Below are 22060 nucleotides of genomic sequence, written 5' to 3'. Positions count from 1 at the left end.
GGCTCCCAGGCAGCCAGTTGGAGCTTTTTCAAATGAGCCACTGAATGGCAAATGCAGAGATACACTGGGATAAAATGAGCTCCTCTTATTGATTTTCCAAACCAATATGGCACTGACGCTGCCTCTTTGTGCCATTTCCTTCCTCTGCCAGGAGGCATTCACACCCCTTCCATCATTTTAATTAGACATTACACCTGACACAAATGCCGAGTTGATTAACCTTAAAGGAGCTGAATAGGTTCTCAGATCGTTAACAGGGGGCCCCTGACATACTATAACTCATGCTAACATGTGCTGTTGCACAAACTCACAGCTTCTTCAGCTCACTCTCCAAAGCCACAATGCAATGTAATAACATCTACAGAGAGCTTTTTATGAGACTGTCTCACATAATAATGCTATAAAAGCTAGATTTAAAAGATGGATTGCTGTGGACTCCACAGACTTCACTTTTTAATGTTTACATAAATGCACCTTTTTTACGGTGTTTTCAGATAACGGGCCTTCCCAAGTCACAGAAGTCAAGGCGACCATCAGCTTCCCCTTCCCCAGAAGGGCCTCAGCAGGAGGCAGAGTGCTCTGGGCTGATCCTTCTGCCACTTCCGCAGCTCCACCTTGGCTTGGATGGGAGGACAGGAGGCCCAGAGCGACGCGGAGTCATTTGCTACATCCATAGCCCTCCTGTGAATTCCTCGTTTCTACGAAAAGTCTCTGGTGCGAACAGAATCCATCCAGTCTTAATGTGCCTTTGTTATACCACACTAAAGACAAGAGGAGCAGCATTAAGTTGTGATATGTTTAAGAGTGTTGCCAGAGGAACTGTTTTCCTGCTCAGATGCGACTCCCTGCTCTGTGCAGCTGTACGCTCCAATTTCCCCGTGACTGGGATAAGCCTAAATCAGCGACTGGCTGACACGGCCCAAGTACAACTGAATCATTGCAACTTTGACAAGAGAAACCATTATTTGCAGATTTCATTTTATGTCTGACAGCCTCAGAGAAGGCAGGTAGCCCAAGCTGCATCAGTGCCAGGCTTCCTGCTTCGGCTGTGCCATTTGGTGGCACGCGAAGGCTGACTCTCAGCTATGAGTGTGACACTATCCAGGATTTTCCTGCCCTTACATCAGTCAAATGAGATTCCAGTTTTGGAAACAGCAAGAGGAGAAGGGATAAGAGATCGTGAGTGTATCTACCTATCTGTGTCGGAGGGGGGAATAAGCTGGGGGGAGGGGCTGGGGGGAGTGATTTGGCATAGTTTAATTGATCTGGGATGAGGAGATACTCCTCATTCAGCAGGCAGAACTCCACTGAGATTGAGAAATTGCTGGAGATGTATGAGTTCTGACGAGATCCCCTGTTAGCTAATCGGCAGCACTGATTTTGCTGTGCCTTCCCCTTTCACTTGTTTGTTTATCTTTGCCCTGCATTAAAACCTGTCAAGCCTGCAAACAAGACAATGTTTTTTGATTAGGCTGCTCAATGGACAATAAATGAGAGCTGGGAGAACTCCCAACTCTAGTAAAGCAGAAAGAAGGCGTGTGATCCTATTAGGATACAGCTAAGGCAAATCATTAGGAGAGGAACTTTCTGGATTGCTTGAAGATGTCCACAATACCATGTGATGCTGCCTTAAGCATCACCTTAAGTCCAGAGCTCCTTACCCTCCATACCATTCACAGGCTCAGTTCGGAAGAGCTCTGGAGCTCCATGGAGGAGCTAGCTGTCTCTACTGTGAGTAAAAAACGCACAAGCCATGGATCTCATGCTTAAGCCCAGCCCTAACTACACATCCTGCACACCTACAGAGAGGGCGGTCCCAAGGCAGCAAGGACTTAGTGTTATTCTTCTGTGGTTTGTTTATTTGCATTTTGGAAATAGGGTGGCTTTGTTCATGCCTTTCAAAACACTGCTGACAATTCAAACCCAGACACTGGCAGGCAAGACAAGACTTCTGGTATGAAGCCCGGGATGTATAAGGATGAGACAGAGTGGATACATTGTCGGGATCTCCACCTTGCTGCTCCACATGCTCTCCCTGGCTTCAAAACTGTCTTGCCGGACCCTTTTGCATGGGACCCCACCTGCTAAGCAGTGGGGAGATGGACAGAAGATGACAGTATTCTGCTGATTTCACATTAGTGGCTTCTTCAAGGTCTGTCCAGCTCTACCTCCTAGGCAAGGAAGCAATGAATCATACATCTCAAATCTGAAGCCTGCTGCCACTTTGTATGGCAGCCCTGCAGAACGGAGGGTGAGGGCAGGCACAGCTGGCTGCTGAGCAGCTTCCCTTTGAGCTCCATCTCTGCACCAGGAAGGCAGATGTCTTACCAAGCTGAACAAGCACAAACACATCTGTGGTGCTGTCAGACATAAGAAGATGTTGACGGTATAAGATGACAATATTGCTCAACCCTCTTCCCACTACGAGTAACAGAGCTACATTCTCCAGGCATCAGTAGAAGGAGGAAAAAAAAAAAAAAAAAAAGATTGCCATACAACCTGGGGGATAGCTCAGGCTGGTAGATACCAGGAGGGCTCAGTTGTACGTAAAAAGCCTTGTACTGCACTGACCTGCCTTGCCACAAAGCCAGAGCCCCTCCAAGCACACAGGGAAGCGGAGGGATGGACACGAGTATGTCAAAAGGCTGCTGTTGCACACGGGCAGCAAGACAGCCCTGTGACATGTGGAGGGACAGGAGGGGTTCAGAAATAACTAGTCATAAAGTTTGCTGCATTCACCTGAGCCTTCTTGTGTGCAAGCATGCAACACAATATAATAGCCAAACTCTGACAAGGAATTACTTGTCCTGAAGGGCTCCTGATTATGCCTTTTCTGAAGACAAGGCAAGCACACAACTGATCACACATCCTGTGTGCAGGCCAGGTATCTTCCTCCATGGAGAACAGCTCCATCTTTCTGTTCTCTCCTCCACTCACAGTCTGCTGCAGAAGCCTTCCTTCTTTCCCCTATTTGCATAAGTGATGATGCAGCCATCCTAATTACCAAGGGAATCCACTGCTTCCCCCTCCCAGCACCTCCCCCCTAGCTGCTGCTCTTTCCCTGCTACAGGTTTTGCTGGCAGATGGAGCCAGAGCCTCCTCAGCCCACTGGCTCTTCCTTGAAGAAGAAGAAAGTGACAGCCCTGCAGGCAGCCAAAAGAGGCCGAGCCATGGCAGCATGACTAATCCGTCAGTCGGTAGCATCCCAAAGGCCAGCATCAAGGTTGTGCTCACACAGCCGGCTTTGCTGGGGGAAAAGGGTGCTGAGTACAGGCCGGGGGCAGGGGGCTACACTATTGCCCCACACGGATCAAGCACGCCCCACACATGTTGCTGAGCTATGCAAACTGCTTCAAGTCCCTCCTTTTGTCCTGCAGCCTAAGGTTCAGGGAAAGTTAGCTCTGGAGCATCCAGTTAGGGGGTAAACACACAGCAAGGTTATTAGCAAGCTCATACATATGGAAGGATGACCTTACCAGCTCCACTCAGCGTTCGTTCTGCAAATCAGATATGATCTGCAATCAGCCTGCCCATGCTTTTCTCCATTTCACCCTTAAGTCTTGTCCTTACATCACTGCTTACATGTGCTTTTACTCATGTTTTTTATCTGTCCTACTTCTATCCCCATAACCCATTACCCCAGCAAATTAGCAATTACCCACAATGTCTATTTTTGCCAGCTAGCTCTTGCTTTGTTTGTTGGGATGGGGTCTTTCACACAGAGTAAGATTTATTTCATAGTGTTATTTCTCTGCCTGTAACAAGGTTGCTAGCAAAGTCCAGACAACAATAACTGCAGCCACAGCAAGGCCGGTTCAGCATGGTCCGGTCTGTACATAACTTGTTTTTCTATGTGCATAGCATCAGATGGTCTACCCACATGATCATCTTTTTCTGTATGCCTGGAAATGCTCCAAAGAGCTGATGAACCAATTGGGATTACAGACAAGAGTGAGTTTAGTTATAATCCCTGGGGGAAAATGAGGCCTATGTGGAAGGAAGTAAGACAGGAGAGATGAAAATAGTCTATCAGGAAAGCAAGCCAAAAACCTGCCAGAATACCCAGCAAAATGCAAGACAGCCTTCTCCCTTACTCCAACCCCATGGGCTCTAGCATCCCACAAGCCATCAGCTGAGCTGTCAGTACACAGTCAGCAATTCTAGGACATCCATTTCAAGCTCCAGAGCTGCAAAACATGAAAGCCAAATTTGGGGGTGTGGAACAGAGCGGGGGAGGATGGCAACCATGTCCATTTCAGATGGTGCAAGGATAGACTAAGCATCTCCTCTTCTGTCCTGGCCAAGACTCTTTCCCATATTGGACCCCTGGTTCTGCTCTGAAAGGGCACCAGCAGAGGAAGTCAGCCACCCCCTTGGACAGCAACCTTCTGCATATGGGCTACCCTGGGCATAGACCCAGGGCTGAACCGGACCTAATTAATGTTTTCAGGCTGTAGAAAGCTTGCACCTCATTCTTATTTAGAGACCTGGCTCCTGGATCTGCGCTCAGAGATCACCCTCTGTTCTACCTTCTTGTTCGATCTCTTTTGTCATTTTCTACTTGCTCACTTCCTTCTCCCAGCCAGGATCTCAGTTGGATCTGACAGGTCCCATCTGCAAATATCCCAATCCAGCCTCTCCAGAGTGGACACATACACTCACAGCTCCAGCCAGGGAAAAGGTAAAATCCCTCCTGCAGATGGATTCCACAAGAGTCTTTCACCAGGCCCTTGTGCCACAAACACTAACCAGATGGCCCCACCACAGGGTGTCCCGCCACATTTTGTAAGCAACAAAGGTGCCAATTATCTCTTCCTTCCCTGCTTTGAAATCCTCACTCTCCCCACAACACATACACTCTTTCAATTGTCCTGCTTTCCACATTCCAGGTTGGCAATTAGAATCTGCAACCTCTGAGCTTCTCTGCAAACTGATGAGCTGCTAAAAATACAGCCCCTGCAGGCACCCATTCAACTTCTATTTCTGTATTTTTTATTATTTATTTTTTTTACTTTTACTTTTTTTTAACCAATTTGAGATGAACAAAGCACTTCAACAAAGGGAAGGAAAAAATGCTGTGATTGTGAAGATGGATTGCTGCCATTTACTTTGTTCATTTTAATTATACAAAGTCATCACTTAGTGGGGAGCCTCAGGATAAGAAAAGAGAGCACAAAGAAGTTACCATACTCCACCTCTTTACTTCACTATGCTCCATTTTAAAGCTTCCTCTGACACCCTGTGCAACACCACCTGAACTAGCACTTCCATGTTTTTTAAATCCTTCTACGATACTTTAAAATCCTTCCACGTTTTATAGGTTACTCACCATTGGCATCTTCAACCCAAATGTCCCGGGGGTCCCAATCGTCCTTGTAAAATTGTAGTGGACCAACTGGAAAGAACGAACGAGCAAGCAAGCAAGCAAGCTCAGGCTCCTCCTTCAAAGCCACCACACATCTACCAGCCCCTAACGCCCCTGCTAGGGAGCTTAACAGTTTGTTTATAAACTTCTCCTAACCAGCCCTCTCCTGCCACCTCCTAAATTGGCTCTAGCTGGGAGCTGAGGTTGGAAGCAAAGAAGCTTCAGGACTTTAGTTGGTGTTTGGGTAAGGCCAGGAACCAGGGCTGCCCTTCTTTGCTGTTAACTCACTCTGCCACCTGGGGCAAATAATATTCCCTTTATCAGGTCCCTGTTGGGAGACTAATAATCAGTGATTTCCCCTGAGCACTACGTGTTCTTCAGACTGGCCCCCCTGGCCTGGCTGCTGCCAGGTATTTTGGAGGCAGCTACTGGGCTGCACCGGAACCCACGAGCTGGAGTGAGTGCCCCAGGAGGCTGCTGACAGCTCCTGCTCTTTCCTTTGGCCAGCACAGGCTGGTTGATGTGTTCACCTCAACCACTGCAGGTCTCAGCCTGGTGGGCACTGGTTTCAGTCCAACTCGGTAATCTCACAAAGACTGAGGGCAGCTGCTGCCCTCCCTGTCCTGCAACAAGGCAAAGTCATCTGGAAAATGACATTGTGCTGTTGGAATGACTGAGCAACCCAAGCGAAATCACTGTCTTGCTGGATGCAAAGGTGTTCAGTATGGGCTTTCCACCAGGGCGTACTTCCCACCAGTGGCATTGCTACTCTTTGGGCCCCACCAGAGCACTTCTGGGGGGATTGTTTCTGATGCCACTGGTCCCAAATCCCTGAGCTTTTTTGCTCTCATATGGTTGCAGCAAACTGTCTGGGTTTGGGAGACTGAAGGGAATTCAACCCTTTCCTCCTTTTAACCCTGCCTCAGGGTTCCTCAGGAATGATCCCAGCTCCTCTGGTTCCCACAGCTGCCCGAGATGTTTCTGGTGGGCCAAACCAGCTTCATCATCTTTGCCCAAATTTCAGCTCCATCTTTGCCTTTGTGAAACCTTGGACTTTCCTCAGAAGTCTGATCCTTGCACATCCCCTTAATTTTCACTAAAAGACTGTTTGTAAACACTTACTGACTATTGCTGTGAGTTTGCAGGGTTTTTTTTATTGAGTGGTTTTCATTTTCACTCAGGGATTTCTTTGCCCGTTTTCTGAGTATTTGAGGCTCTGTGTTTAGATCTTCTCTCCTCTCACACCGATTGCCACCTTGTTCCTCGTTTGACATAGATTTTCTCCCTTGTAGTTTTATCCTCAGTAAGCTGTTGCCTTTCTTGTTTAACTAGAGGGCTTACAGGCATTAACCATGTGTCCTTTCCCTCTCAGGCCTGTGGGCTGCATTTCCATTTGCTCTGCTGCTTCTGGCATCAGTATTAGCTTTTTCACAGCCAGCATCCTTACCTTGGTTTTTTACATTCCTTTCTAGTATTTGATATATACTCTCCACATTTCTGGTAATCAGTAACATTGTGTAACCTTCAATATTTGCAGGGTTTAGCTTTTAAATCCAAGTTTTTTCCCGCATTTCCTTATTATCCCTTTTCTTTCTGGATTATGCTCAATAGACAAGACTTTCACAGACAACATGCTGCTACTGTTGTTGTGGTTGTTGCTGTTTGCCTTGAAATATTTACAGTATTTCTTCCCAAGTTTCTTTCCATTCCTCCTCAGTGTCATTTGGTAAAGATTTTGTCTTGACCTTCATAAATAAAGTGTGTGTGTGGGGGGTTAAACATTCCATTCTTTTTCTTTTTTGGTTTTTTTTTTCCATGCACAGGTAGAATTAGATTTGGATAAGAGTCTGAATTTCTAAGACAGCTCTTGCAATTTCATTTCAAAGAAAATTTTATTCCTGAAAATATGCCAAATTTTTGAAGCTCCTCACAAAATGACTTCAGCAGGGCAAGTTTTTAAACAGTCAAAGTGATTTGTTTTGAAAACATTGAAAGTAAACTGACCTTGGAGGTGGATTGAAACATAAAAGTTGTCACTATCATGAAAGTTGATCCACTTGGTCATTAAAAATAATACCAAGAGTGATAGAGCTCTAAATTTTAAAACAATGCTGTTAAGACTGAAGGTTGCAGAGAAGAGGTGAATGTGACAGGATCCAGCAAGACAGTACTGCAGAAAGATGTGTCAGTCCCCTCTCCACAGCTCTAAACGCATTCTTCTCTCTACCTTGCTCCCCAACATCTTTATTTATTCTTTTAATTTGCCCTTTGCATGGTATTAGCTCCTGAGAAGGTCTAACACAACCACAGAACTCGCCTCCCCTCTCTGAAGCCATCCTATCTATACAGGTGTCCCCATTTTTCATCTGACTCCTCTGAACCTCTCCTGGTCCAAAGTCATCAGGTACTAGGGAGCAATGGAAAGAAATTAAGCCCTGTAAAAGGAGATGGAAATGTGATTTTACCCAGGGAGCAGGGCAGCCTGGTGAAAAGAAGGTTGCCTCCCTTTGAAAGCCCAGAAGAGTGCCGTGGCATTCACCTGGGTTCCTGCAAACATCACCCATGTAATTACTTGGCTGAAAAGATGTCTTCTTGACTGACATAGATGAGAGAAGATACTGGGGACCTTTACCTGAAAAAAATAATCCCAAAACATAACAGTTGTAGAACTGGAAGACTATCTTCCACATAGCAGATGTGGGAAAATCTCTTTTTGTGGCAAGCAACCAAAAATGACTGAAAGGAGGTGTTAAGGACTATTCATTCCGATCCTCTGTATGATGGACCACAGACAAGTGCATATATCCCAGCTTTCAGAAAACAAGTGACTGTGTATTCAATGAAACCCCACACTCATTTATGTCTCGGCATGCTCCTTTCTACTTCAAAACCATCAGCTGAAGTGTTTACAACAACTTGTTATCCTGGTGATCCTTCAACTCACTGCCCAGCCAGCAGAAAGAACAAGTTGCAAGTTACAACCGTCAAGAGGGAACGGCAGCAGCCTGGTCAGCAGCTCGGTGCACCAGCCTTCAGAAGACAGCACTTTGATGCTCAGCTTTGCTGTGGGCGCTGGGTCAGCTTTGGCAGGCTGCTCATAGCTCTTTGTGCCTCAGTTTACCTACAATCAGGAGAATACCTCTGGCCTCTGATGTAAAATGCTTTGAGAATGCTGTTTTCCCAGGACTGTCTCATGGCACTTTCTCAGGTTATGCACAGTTTGGGATTTGGTCTTTGCCCTGCTCTTTCTTGCAGTTAGCAGCAGCATTTTATATTGTTTCTCATCACTCAGAGCTATTACTAACACCATTCTGGAGACATGAAGTGTACCTGCAGGCACGTCTGATAACTGGACTAAAAATCCTGCTAGCACTGATGCAGGTCTTGCAGACTATATTGGGAGTAAAGTCAGTGCCAAAAAGTTTTAGGGACTCAGTAAGCACACCTGAGATCAGAATTAGAAAAAGCCAGACTGAGGATTTTTGCTGGGGAGAAGATGAGCAAGGCAAGGTGGGAGTGAGGAGCACAGCATGTCAAGGCTCAGCCTCCTTCCCTGTGTGGCTGCTGCAGTCACTGGTGCCCAGCCGCCCCCTCCCAGCAGCAGCCTGGCCTGCCCTGGCTCTGGCACAGGCAAGGTGCTCAGCAGGGCCACCAGCATTCCGCTGCTGTGAGCAGCCTGCTGTCACAGGCTGTACCTGCTTTACTCACACCTAGCGCTGCCTCTGCTGGGAAATTAAATCTGAAAGGAACCACCTCTACTCCGTGACTCCCAGAGCCGCACATGACTTTTAGCAATCCTGACAGGTTTTGCTTTGCTTCACCGACCTCTCTAATTCAGGGGCAGATGGTCAAGCCTTGTATATTTGAGGAGGGAGACAGCGCTGGCTCTGCACCTCCTTTTTTGCAATGCATCCCTCTTGCCTCTCCCCCACCAGTGGACCCTGTGTCTCAGACATGTTTATTCTCAGATCTGTTGAATGAGTCCCTACAGGTCCAGAGTGGGAGTAAGGCAGTGGGACTGGGCTGCTGGATGGGAGCCAGCCTCACCTAAAGACCCTATGTCCCTTGATCACAGCTTCCGCATCCCTTTCCTTGCATCCTACCCCCATGCACTCTATCCATGCAGGCCCAGGCATCAGAGGTGAAGAACAGGTCTTTCGGGAGCAATCATTTAGGAGTAAAGTATGGAAAGGGGCTGTGGTGATTCCTCTTTTCCCGTGGCCACCCATCAAAGCAAGGCCGGTCTCTGGTGAAATGGACAGTGGAGCGATGCTGTGTGGATGGCGGGATGCTCCCCTTTCCACCACACATCACAGCTGCAGTGCTGCACATACCGACTAGCCAGGCTTTCATGGGCCAGGGTTCTTGAAAGGAAGGTTATGCAGAGCAAAATGACATCTATAAGTGAAGAGCAGCACTTCATTGCTTTTCAATCCTTCTGCTGATGCCAATTCACAGCCTGCAGCAGACTCCAGAATACACCTAAAAATAAAACAACACCTGGGCCCTCTGCTGCTGGAGAGAACAGCCACAGTTTGCAATCAGCAGCATTTGTGAAAATGCTCTTAGCACAAGGGAGCAGGCAGAGGGTCAGCCCAAGGCCCTCTGGTTCTGATGCTGATGGCAAACATGGGCGATATCTCCTATGGAGCATGGTTCCCTGCTGCTCTAGTCGACACATTGTCATTCTGGTGAGGATCTTGGCTTCGATCGTAATCACACACAGACACAGAAGAGGAAAGTATTGTTAATGCACTGAGCCCACTGGCATGGAAAGCATGCCTGGGAAAATGAGGGCTTTTCTTAATGGGCAGGGCATTTTTGGCGTCTTCTGGATGTGGCTTCTGTGAAAGCAGTGTAATATCAGCAGCAAAACAACTGCAGACTCTACAACACTCATAGGCAGGCAGGATGGAATACATCTCTAGTCCCCAGGGAGAGGGGAGTGACTGGTACATGTGGTATGGATTTGATTGATACCTTATCAAGTGACTCCCAAACCTGGGGTCATGACACAGTTGCTCTCAGGCTGCATGACAGGAGGACTTTCTGTGTTGTCATGCTCTATTTGGCACATGTCACGACTCAGAGGCAGGAAGCAGGTTGAAACCCACTCTTTTAGCAAAAACATCAGCATTAGAAAGGACTTAGTGTTTGTGGGGATGAGTGACAGAGAAAGGGAGATGAGCAAGACAACTTCTTTACATCAAACAACCTCTCCATGGCAGTAGAGGTGAGTGTAATATTCTCAAAACAAAGAAAACACATAGATAGGGAACAAATACTATTCATCAACCACACGTTGTCACAGTTGCATCACCAGATGCAAGACCTATGTCACAGTCGCTTTAACTGGCTGTGGTGCTGGTGCTGAGCAACCTGGTTACGTTGGGACGGTATAGGGGAGCTATGTGTTCAGCTTGCACTTCCAGTGTGTCATGCATCCTTAAACCATGCATGGAGCATCACCATGTCTCAGATGGGTTTGGGAGACTTGCTTCGAAAACAGTTTGGGTGGAAACTTTAGAAGGAAAGAGAAAAAAAACAGTAACAGATCTCTCTGAAGTCAATAGGAATTTTTTTCTACTTCCAGTGAAACTCTGTATATATTGAAGTGCAACAAATGGTGCCCATGAAATTTCTACTGGGGAAATAAATTTCTTGGAACCCAAGATTCAAGTAAGCAGTGATACACCAGGTTGATCAGCTACCTAGAAACTGCTGGGCAGAGTCTGTTTGAAGCTATATTTTCACAAGCAAGTGTGAAATGAAATTTCTGAGACCTCTGAGATATTGTCTGCAAAAATGTCCATGTAAAAGGGAATAAAATATTTTGTCCCAAAAGATCACAGGATAATGGCAAGAAGAGATGCAAAAAAAGGTTGTCTGATCTGCTACTGCAATTCTGATTAAAAATTCACTACTGGATGATTCAAAAGAAGGTTTAACATACCTGCTCATCAGCTCAGATCTAACACATTTAATTGTGCGTTTCTTCCCATGGGAGGTCATTTTTGCCTAACCCTGTCTGATAATTAGATTATGTTGTAGAGATTTAGTCATTATAAATTTCAACCTGTATCATGTTTTCTCTGGACATAGTTCTCAATGAGGTTGCAGACTCTTTGATTCCTCCTAAATTATTCATTTCAGTAATATCCTGTGACAATAAATCCCACAGGTTCAGTTCATCACATACATGAAAGGTTTTCCCATACTGCCTATGCTATCAATGCTTTGTCACCCTCATTTCCCTCTACTGTGTGATAGACTGCCAGGTCTTCGGGGTGGATTTCTCAAAAGGAAACTATTTTTATGGGCTAAGACGATCACTTTCTTCATAGTGGGAAGATCCTACAAAACCCATTGTTATGGGCTTCTGTTTAGAGGGCAAACATCCCAGGGAGAAGACTCCAGGGAGCACATTCTTTGTATACATTGGGTAGTAAACATGTTGTTCATCTTAGCTGGGAAATGGCTTGGGGGGCAGGGGGGGAGGGGGGGGAAGAGGTGGAGAAGCTCAAATACAAGGTAGAATATGATGGCACTGCAGAAGCCAGGGTGAAAGGATGGATCTCATCTGCCAGGTACATGACCTGTCAGTCATGTAGTGGTTTACAAGATAGTGTTTAACTTAATTTCAGCTAATATGCAGCAATGTTTCTAATAACAAGCTGTCAAAGGAGCATGGGAACAGACAGGAGGGAGAAAGAAGAGGAGGAAGGGGAAGGAAGAGTGAGAAGAAGCAGGCCAGGCTGATAATGAACCCTGGGCTAAGCCACCCTCCCTCGAGCTCCCAGAGACACCTGCACACCCATGGGCACAGGAACACACAAGCACATCCCACCTCCATCTGCTTGCTGGTAGGTAAATCCAGACCACAGAGATCTCCCAGTTAGATAGCACCCCAAGACACCTCCGAGGAAAAGTGGGGACACTGGACGGTGCAGCTCTGTGGCTTCAGGCAGGAATGACTCTGTTCAGGAAAGCATGGAAAGGCTTGGGGCGTTCTGGAAAGCACGTGAAGGGAATGTCACAAGGACTGCCAGCAGCTGCCTCGGAGAAACACCATTCCCTCAGATGTGCTTAGGCTGGTTCCCTCTCCCGCACACCCCTGACCTGACCTCCTTCCAGGAGCACTGCATCCCCCTAGCAGCTTGCCCTCTCTTTGCCTCTTTCTCAGACTCTTTCCAGCTCATACTTCAGACTCGAATGCTTTTGAGAGCTTCAGCTTTCCCACCACCTTCCCTGGCAAGTACCTCTGGATCTCAGCCATGCCACACCATCCTCCATCCTCTTTGCTTCCCAGACACCTCTTCCAGCTCCAGCACTGCAGATCCAACTGACACCCCTACTGCCTCTGGACTTTCAAAGTAAATCCAGTCTCTACTCCCTGACTTGTCCCTATCCAGTCCCTACTCTGGGACAGTGACTGCTTTCACCATTAGCTACCTCCCTGCTACACGCTTTCCTCTTCTCTTCATTTCCTCCTCCCCTCAGGATATTGATGCTGGCTGAAGTTTCCCATTAAACCAGCCACTCTTGTAGAAAGGGGAGCTGACATGATTAATGCCGTTCGGTGGGGAAAGCAGCGAGTGCAGCCAGAGAATGAGGAGACCAGCACATTCCCATCAGCCAGTCATTAGCATTTGCCCCAGAGAGGCAGCAGGCACAGGATGGGCACAAGTTTTCCAACACTGTCTTCTGCTGGATGCAAACTTTTTGAGGGTCTAGAGAGAAGAGAAGATTCCTTCTCTCTGTTTCCTTTTTGATTTGATCTGTACCCAAACGGTGCCATCTTGGGCCCAGGTACACAGGGAGAAGTGACCCTCCCAAGCCTGTCCCGGTGGCAGCATGGAATAAAGGATTCAAGCTTCAGATTGGTCTCAAGGGAAGCCAAATTTATTCCTGATCTTGCTAGTATTTAGCAGCTGCATGTTTTCTCTCCCTTCATCCTGTTACCTCTTTCTCTATGCCACTTCCAGCAGGTGCCCTGTGAGTAGCTTTACTGATGAGCCCATTCCCTGTGATTCTCTTCAGTAACCCAGAAAACCCCAAAGGAGGGCATCACCTTCTCCTAACACTGAGCTGCCATAATCTGCGAGGCTCAGGGGGGAAAGGGGGTCGGTGGCAGCACCCAGCTAACACTCAGCTGAGTGAAGCTGGGCTTATACTCAATGGAGAGGAAAAAAAGACCTCTCCACATCATTATTAAAAGCAGGAGTTTGGCTTATGTGAGTTGGAGGAGTCTGTTTCTCTTAATTGACTAGCAGAGGAAGCTATGGTGATTAACTTTTGGCCTTTGCAAACTTCCCCCCCCACCTCACTGCAATGTGATCAAGATCCTACATCTTCCCATATTAGTTTGCTCTAATCACCCTCGCTACTTAAATAAGTGAATCAATGAATAAGTAACTAAAAAAAGGAAATCTAGGTTTTTTTGAATCAAATTTGTTGCCTTTAGCTTCCAGCCATTGATTCTCCTTATGCTGTTTTTAGATTGAAAAACCTTTCAAGTATCTAGTGCCTCCTCCCCGTGCAGGTCCCTATAAAAAGCTCCAACAGTTTCCAAGCCACCTTTCCTTCCCCACTTGGTGGGTTTATACTACTTTGTAAATCATCAGTGAAAAATACTGAAAAAGAGCTGTTCTGATACTGATCTCTGTGTAAACCCTTAGAAATATTTTTGCTCGCTTTTTTTGTGTGTTTCTTCTTCCAGGTTAGCCAATGCCTTTAAGACCAGCAGTTATCCAGTTTCAGATGTGTGAGTGCTCTTAATCTGTAATTAAATTAGCACCATAAAATGCCAGGGGGCTGGGAGTTACTTAAAGAAAAGTCAATCCATTATGTTGATCCACACTTCTATCAACCAAAACCACAGTCTCAAAGAATAAAACTAACTCTGTTTGAAAAGATGTTTTTCTACAAAATCATGTTGACAAACCTTGTTTTTCTTTCTACGCTTTGATTCTTTATCGATTGGCATCAGCTTAGGTGGTCCCATTATTTTGCCTAAGACTGATAACACACTACCTATTACATAGCAACCTTCTAGCCTTTTTCCAGAGTAGTATTATTATATAGTGCCCATACACTTACTTACCATGCTGTGAAGTTTATTAGAAACTAAAGTCAGCAGACCAAAAAGAAGTTCAGCAAATTCTTCAAAGGGACTTGGTGCAAGTTTTCCATTTTCCAACTTGAATCTTCATATGTAATTCTTATGTATGGATATAGATTTCCCATTGCTGTCCTTCCTTTGCAAGAGATCAAGGCTTGGATTCCAGCCAAATTTGTCTTCACTTTTCATACGAAATTGTGGTGGTTTGGGGTTTGGCTATCTAATAAATTCCTCTTACAGAATCTCCAATTTGCAATCAACATTTTCTCTGCCCACAGTTTCTCTTCTAATCAATTTTGCTTCTAATTTTTTCTCAACTTCTGAAAATTAATGCTTTTGAGACAGCAAATGTACTTATTACTAGTTATGATCCTCTGTTTGCCCATACTGAATCTTTCTCAACTATGCAAACATCTGATAATTAAAGAATACATAGTTTTATCCAGAAAGTTCTTATAACACAGTAACAAAAAAAAAAAAAAAAAAAAAAAGAAGAGGTAAAGAAACAATTCCTTAGTAAAGGGATTTCGGAATTGGAATGGAAGAGAATTTGAGGCAATAATTTCATTTCTTTGGAAGAAAGCAGGAAAAGACAGACATGCATCAAACTGGCATAGCTCACTTCCATGAGAGATATCAGGACTCCTGCACTCAGCTCATGCTGGTGCTTCAGCTTCAATACTGTGCATAAGCTTTGGGTACTACCTTACCAACACTGTAGTCACAGAATCATCCAGGTCAAAAGGGACCTCACGATCTCATTCAGTCCATCCTCTGCTCAGAGCAAAGTGTACGCTGATTTCAAACCAGGCTCTGAATTCGGACCTGCTGTCTTGCCCACACAGGCCTGGTAAAAATCCAAGAATGGAGATTCATGGATGAGTAGGTGGAGGAGAATTTAATGGTAGGGCTGGAGTCTAGAAGTCAGTTAAGACTGGGAGAAATGGACTGCTCAACCCACAGGGCAGAAGGCAGAGGGACGACGTCACTGCCTTGGGAATGACACATAAAGCTGGTCCTGCCTTGGAGCACAGAGCCAGACTAGGTAGACTCTCAAGATCCCTGCAAATCCCTTTTCCTATGACTCAAAAACCCAATGCTTAAGCAACTATCAGCTTCCAGTCTAGTGAGTAATTTATCTTTATTCCACATAATATTTCCTTTTGCAGAAGAGTTACAAGAAGTGTCACACATGACAGGAGCTGTTGGAAAATTGCATTTTTAGAGGTTATTCTAACATGTTCATAGAGGTTTCAGGAGGTAGGCTTCACACAGGAAGACCTCTTGTGCCTCTCCTATGTATTAACACAGTTTAGGCTGCATGAGAAAGTGCTTATGGAGAAACCCTTTCTGCTCTCCAGATCATAACTGAGGTTTGCTGAAGATCACTGCCATGCTTCACCTGGGCTCTGTTACTATCTGAGGTGGTAGTGATATTCCTCTACCAAAATGTATGCACTGATTTTTCTCCCTTAGTTAAAAGCTAGTCTGCCCTGGCTCTTTGTAGGCAATGGGGAGAAACATTGACGTGCCACTGCTTACACACGGTTCCAGGGGAGACTAATTGCTTTAATTAGATTTTTTAATAATATCTGAAGTTAAGCAGCTTAAATGTTTCTCCCTTGATCTAAGTGCCTGACAGAAGCCTGGTTTCTGTGTTATTAATGATGTTGAAGCCTGTATCTTTTCAGTTCCACCTCCCTCAGTTTCACCTATCATTTTTTCCTTACATTATATGATTTGGCCACTAGATTTCAGGTGTGCCAGTTAGAAAAATTCTCTTTTCTCTCTGAAATTTCACTTCTTGTTTGTTAGAGCGTGTGGGGAACCTCGATAATTGATCAACTAATTTTTGATAGTTCCTCCAGACTGAAACACTTGCACCCTGCAGTCCATATGAGTACTTCCCAACTAATTTGAGTTGGGTGTCTCCTCCTTTTCTTTTCCTTTCAGCTCCTCTACTTTCTTCTTCCTTTAAGCACACTGTAAGGTTGACATTCAGCCTACTTTGGTGGGAAGCTGAAGTTACCTCAGCTGTGAAGAATGAAACTCAATGACCATTCAATGTGTTCCTCCTTTCTTATGCAAATTACCTTTGTATGGATCAGGAAGTGGCCTGATGGATACACGAATCAGACACAGATGAAAAGAGATCGTTATCAGATCTATGCTCCTGACTTAGATAAATAAGCATTGGACATGATTCTCCACTCATTAAAGTGTCTTACTCAGGAGATGGCTGACAGTTCATTAAATAAGATGAAATGTTATTATTTAAACTCAAGACTGATCAGACTGGGTGGAAACTTAGTCTACTGTATTCATAATTTCCTGCATTGGCAAGCAAGTTCTTTAAAATATTCCTCTGATGTGGCTGACCCACATAGAAATTAAGATCCTGCTGTAACTGCTAACTCATGGGGTAACTCCCCTCCTGAACGTGGTAAAGCTCTGGGCTTGGACGCCAGGTTTCAAATATTTATCCCCTGCTACCAGAGGTGATTGGTACTGCAGCTCCCAGCTCAACTTGTGCAGAGACCTCCCCACCCGGTGCACATTCACCAAGTTAAGCTAGACCCAAGCCCCAGGCTGTGGTCATGCAGCTTTCCATTTGCTCCATCTGAACAGCCGTGTCCTCCAGGCCCTTCACCCCTTCCCCCTGTACCCTGACTCTGCCCCTTCTGTCAGTGTGAACTGCCTCACAGCCTGTCCGCCAAGCGGGACTCGGCAGTAACTGGCAACACCATAAAGTGCCAAAGCAAAATGGCCATCCCTATTTATGTTACTTCATTGTATGCCCCAAATTCAACTTTTTAGCTTCCTCTCCAAAGAAAGCCTGTATCTGATACAGGGTCATTCATCTTCAGGACAAGTGTCTATTGATCAGCTGTTATCCAATTTACAATAGGCATGTAATACAACCTGAACTCAGATGGCTCAAGAGGGAATTCAGTGTGAGACCAAGGAAAGCACCTTCTATAGACTCTTCAGTGCAAGCAGAAAGTACATTAGTGATGCTGTAGCTTTACAGGAGAAACCCCAGCCTCAAGCACAGGGGCGATGTCAGAGCAACAGGAGCATTGCCAGAAAAAAGCCCCTTGGTACCGTCCCCACCTGCAGGGAAGTGTGAACATTTCTGACTATGTTTTGACAGTAAAAAGGAGGAATTCATGTCCAAGAAACTTTCCAGAGAGAGTCCATTAATGCTTCCTAAACCCTCTGTAATATGCAAGGGTTATACTTTTTTTCCCCCCTGAACACAAAGAGCAAATATCTACTTTCATGAAGAATGACCTTTACATTGCACTCAGAGAATGAAAGAACAAGGCAAGAATAGAGGCAGATCTTTGTGAACGGGGATCCACACAATGCGTGCATTGACTCTGAAGGTTGGTGTTGGACTGAGCCCAGAGAGGGTACTTGTCTCTACAGACAGCAGAGCTCTTCAGAAAAGGTGCACTACCTTGAAAACAGAGGTGCACTGACAACATGGCTCAGTGACAGCAGAAGAGCTGCCTGGGTACTTTTCAATAAGCCTATTATTCTTTGGAAAAGTCCATTTCTTTGAAAAGAGAACTGTTTGCAGGAAAGGGTCAGTTTTAATAAATCGCCTTTTTTTTTTTTTTTTTTTTTTTTTTAAGAGAAGGTGCAGTCATTTTAGTTTTCTTCCCCCCACCCCAGATTTAAATGTGCTTTCTTACAGTATTTCCACTAATTAAAACTAAGCTAAAATGCCAACAAAACCAGAAGGACCAGGACACAAGAAAACTACACAGAAATGTTTCCATTACCCTAATCAGAATGTAGCTTTGCAAAAACTTCAGACTTTAAAGTTTTTGTCTAGATATTTTCCCTGGGACAAGATGACCTGTTTCATGCAGCTTGGTATCATGCTGTTTCTTGTAGTAATTTTGCAGGACACAGACACCGATGTTACAGGTAAAGTAACTCTATTTTGTACCTTCCTCTGATTTCCTTTCTCCTCTTTGATGTTCACCTTCTACCAGAATATTTTCACTGATCTCATTCTCAGGCTGAATGTGACCTGATTCACATCTCATGCCAATTGCTCTGACGTTGTCAGAACTAAGCCAGTTTACACCAGCCAAGGAATACAATCATTTAGGAGTAGTACCAGTCCTCTGCCTCCTCCCTAAAGATTTCTGACATGGGTGAAGGCTTTGAATGAAAGCTAACTTCTTTCCCCCACCTCAGGAAAAAGAGAAGCAACTGCATTAAATTCCTGTACTGGTTAAAAAGGAAAAAAAAAAAAAAAAAAAAGTGTGTCATAGCCAAAAAATGTGTTCCTTTATGTTATTCAGGATGCTGAAGTGAACCTGTGTCCTTTCTAGACCACGTTCTCCTTTATATTAGAAATGCAGAACAGAGAAGATTATGTACAACTTGGCAAACCCCATTCCTTGTAGGCCAGCTCCCCCAAGTCACAGTGGCAAACAGGATTAACTAGCTACATTGGTGGCAACCTCTCACAAACCTGCTTATGACTAGCAGTGACCAGAGCTGAGCAAGATGGGAAAAACCCCACAAAACAGGGTTGCCCCTGCCTGGGTGCTTCATGGATGTGGGTTATATGAGTTCATTTCACAACTGCTTAAGTACCTCTAAGTTATAACCTCTGCTGGAGATTCCCAAAAGCGGAATAGTGGCACTTGAGTAACGCTATTTGGAGGGTAAGCAGCATCTTTATCAGGTGAGAGGAGTACAGAGAAGGAGCCAGTTTCTTCCAAAGAAAGAAGAGAAGCAGGAGCCCAGACCCATACAAGCCGCATCTGGTAGCAAAAAGGAAAGAGGATTGCTGGCAATTTGCAAAGCAGGAGGCAGTAGCGACACAAGCCCTGCAATGTGAAGGTGAGAAGGGACTTCTTTCACACATGGCAGGAGCTGGTGGCAGCTTATTTCACTTCCCTGGGATCCTTTTCTCTCACACAGATTCCCTCCAGTTCTCAGCTCACAAGGATAAAACTTCTCCCAACTGACTTCTCCAATTGCGGTCCCCAGCCTGCGAGACAGCTTGGGAACACCAGGGCCAGAGAGGCTGCTCCTGGGGCATGGTCAGCTGCAGTTGGCACAGCTGCTCTCCTGTGGTCTTCTTCATCCTTTCAGCACTTTCAAGCACTACAAGAAGCACCAAGAACTGCTTCCTCCCTTCAGCCTGCAGAGAGGAGTCATTCTTCCTCCACCATTGCTTGCTCTCTGCCTCGCAACCCACAGCTGCCCCTTTGTGCTACAAGGCGGCTTTTGGGGATACCTGTTCTCCTTTCACATCTCCAGCTCCTGATACAAGTGATGGAAGTCCGCCCCGAGATCCAAGAGCGGGCTGGCCCAACAGGCTGCAGCCTGCAAGGACTTGTGCTTTAAACTCAGCACCGTGCTTACCTGTCTGTACTGAGCATCCCTGCGGTTCCTCCCAAGGCCACCTCTTTCCTCCTCAAGTCACTATCTCAGTGTTCCCCTACCATTTCCCACCCTTTCAGCAATGGCTTTATTCTCCCCTCCCCTCCCCACCGTTCAATATCCCACCCATCTTTTCAACAGCTGAAGCCCCTCACCTCACAGAACTTCCCTGATGAGGCCAGGCCTGGCCAAGCACAGGCAAACCCAGCACCAGCTCAGCACACGACGCCACATCACCATTTCTCAGGGGCAAAACCGATTTAGCAGGGTTTCCCACCCTGGAAATGCTTTCCCACATTGCAACTTAATTTACTGCTGGACCTTATTTAAAAATAAATCTTTTAAAACCGATCCAGTGGAGCCCCTGCGGAGCATTGCACTGACGTACCTGTGGAAGAGCAGCTTGTAGCATGGAAAGGAGCAATCGGCCGGAGAAGGGCAGGATTCTCCTCCGCTGACTTTCCTGCCACAGAAATTGTGATGCAGAGCCATCCTTTGCCTTGTGTTTTGTCTGTCTTGTTTACCTTTCGGCAAGGACTGTGTTTCTAAAAAAGCAAATAATTGGCATATGTTAGATACGCATCCAACAAAAATGACAATTAGGGGGAATGAGAAAGTGGATTAGAAGTTTGTACCTAGATCTGCGCTCATTCTAAATTCAGCAGCGGACTCAGGGATCTGGCTTCAGTTTTGTTTGTGCATTTGTTTGTTCACCTTTTTCTGTGTTTTGTTTCATTTGAGCTAATAAATACAGACACTGATATAAATGATATTAATCTTCCCAAATTTCAGGATATAACTTTGGCCTTTTGATCCAGAACCCATCTGAACTTGCACTCAAGTAAATGGATTTTTTTCCTTGTAATAACTATGCTAAAAAAATACACAAACCCCCCCAAACTAATAGTGTTGCCCTTCTACCTTTTTAAAGTACAGGGCTGTAAATACATCTGATTTGAGGCCTAATATGTGACCAGATTCACAAACAGTGATAATATCTTCTATTAAAGCAACGGATATTGTTAGAAAGAACTTTAGCACACCTCATTTTCTTTGAAATCCACATCATTATAACTGCAACATGTTTGGCATATACACAAACTCAGGGGCTCTCAACCCCCAGTGGGTCCTACAGGCACAAGTCCATTATCACAATATCCCAAACACAGGGAAAAAAATTGTAGGGGGTAGCAGGAAGGTAGGTTTTTATTTGTCTTTTTGTTATGCCTTCAAATTAAAGCTGACACATAATATCCAGATTATCTGCTCAGCATGAAAACAAAGAAAGTTTTTTTTTTTTTCTCTTTTTTTCTGAAAGCAGAGGTGTGTACTAAAGTCTTAAGGACTGAGAGTGTTTCAAACATCTATTACCATAAATTAGCCCTACAATATTGGAAGCTGGCAGCCATACAGTTAGCTGGTCTCCCTTCCCCAGTGTACAAACCCGGCAGGGCAGCACAGCAACTGGACACCTCGGGCTCCACGCTGGGCTGGGTCACTTTGTGCCAAGGGAAGTCTCAGTGTGGTGTCTTAGGAGGAGGCTTTGTTCGCTTGTTTTTTTGGCCATTGATCTGTGTCTGAGTGAGAGAGAACTCAAGCATCACCTTCTTACCAAGGGAGGGAATTGAAGTCTGGTGTTTGCATCCAAATATTTGAAGTGTGAGCCTTGGAGATGAGGGGGAGCAGGGGGTGGAGAGGAGGAGCTATCCAGACCTGAAGCTTAAACCCTTTCGTTAGAAATCATCCTCTTTTCCTTGTGGATTTCAGCCACATTTATTGGTCGATTGAGAAATTTCAGACAAACTTTTTTGACCAGACACTATGTAGAAGCCTGCAAAGCTTTGCGGCCATCAGTGAAACCTGTATGAGCCTCATCCTTCCAGCAGAGGACAGCTGTAGGCATGCACACTCCCAAATTCAACATGCAGGAGGAGAAACCTGCCTGCAAAAATGCTTCTTGCCAGAGAAACGCAGGGTCCTTCCCCCCACAACCCCGAGCGAGGGTGACATCAAAGAGGCTGTTATTTGAGGACCCAATATGTCTCCTTGAATCCTTCATCCTAAAGATGTTTTGCTTTTATTTGGAAGGTGGCTTGGTAGCAAGTAAGCTTCATCCTCTGTGTGGAGATGCCCTGTAGTGCATTTACACCGTGTGGATG

Source organism: Falco cherrug, chromosome 9 (genome assembly GCF_023634085.1).
Source record: "Falco cherrug isolate bFalChe1 chromosome 9, bFalChe1.pri, whole genome shotgun sequence".
Taxonomy (NCBI): Eukaryota; Metazoa; Chordata; class Aves; order Falconiformes; family Falconidae; genus Falco; species Falco cherrug.
This window is presented reverse-complemented; position numbering follows the sequence as displayed.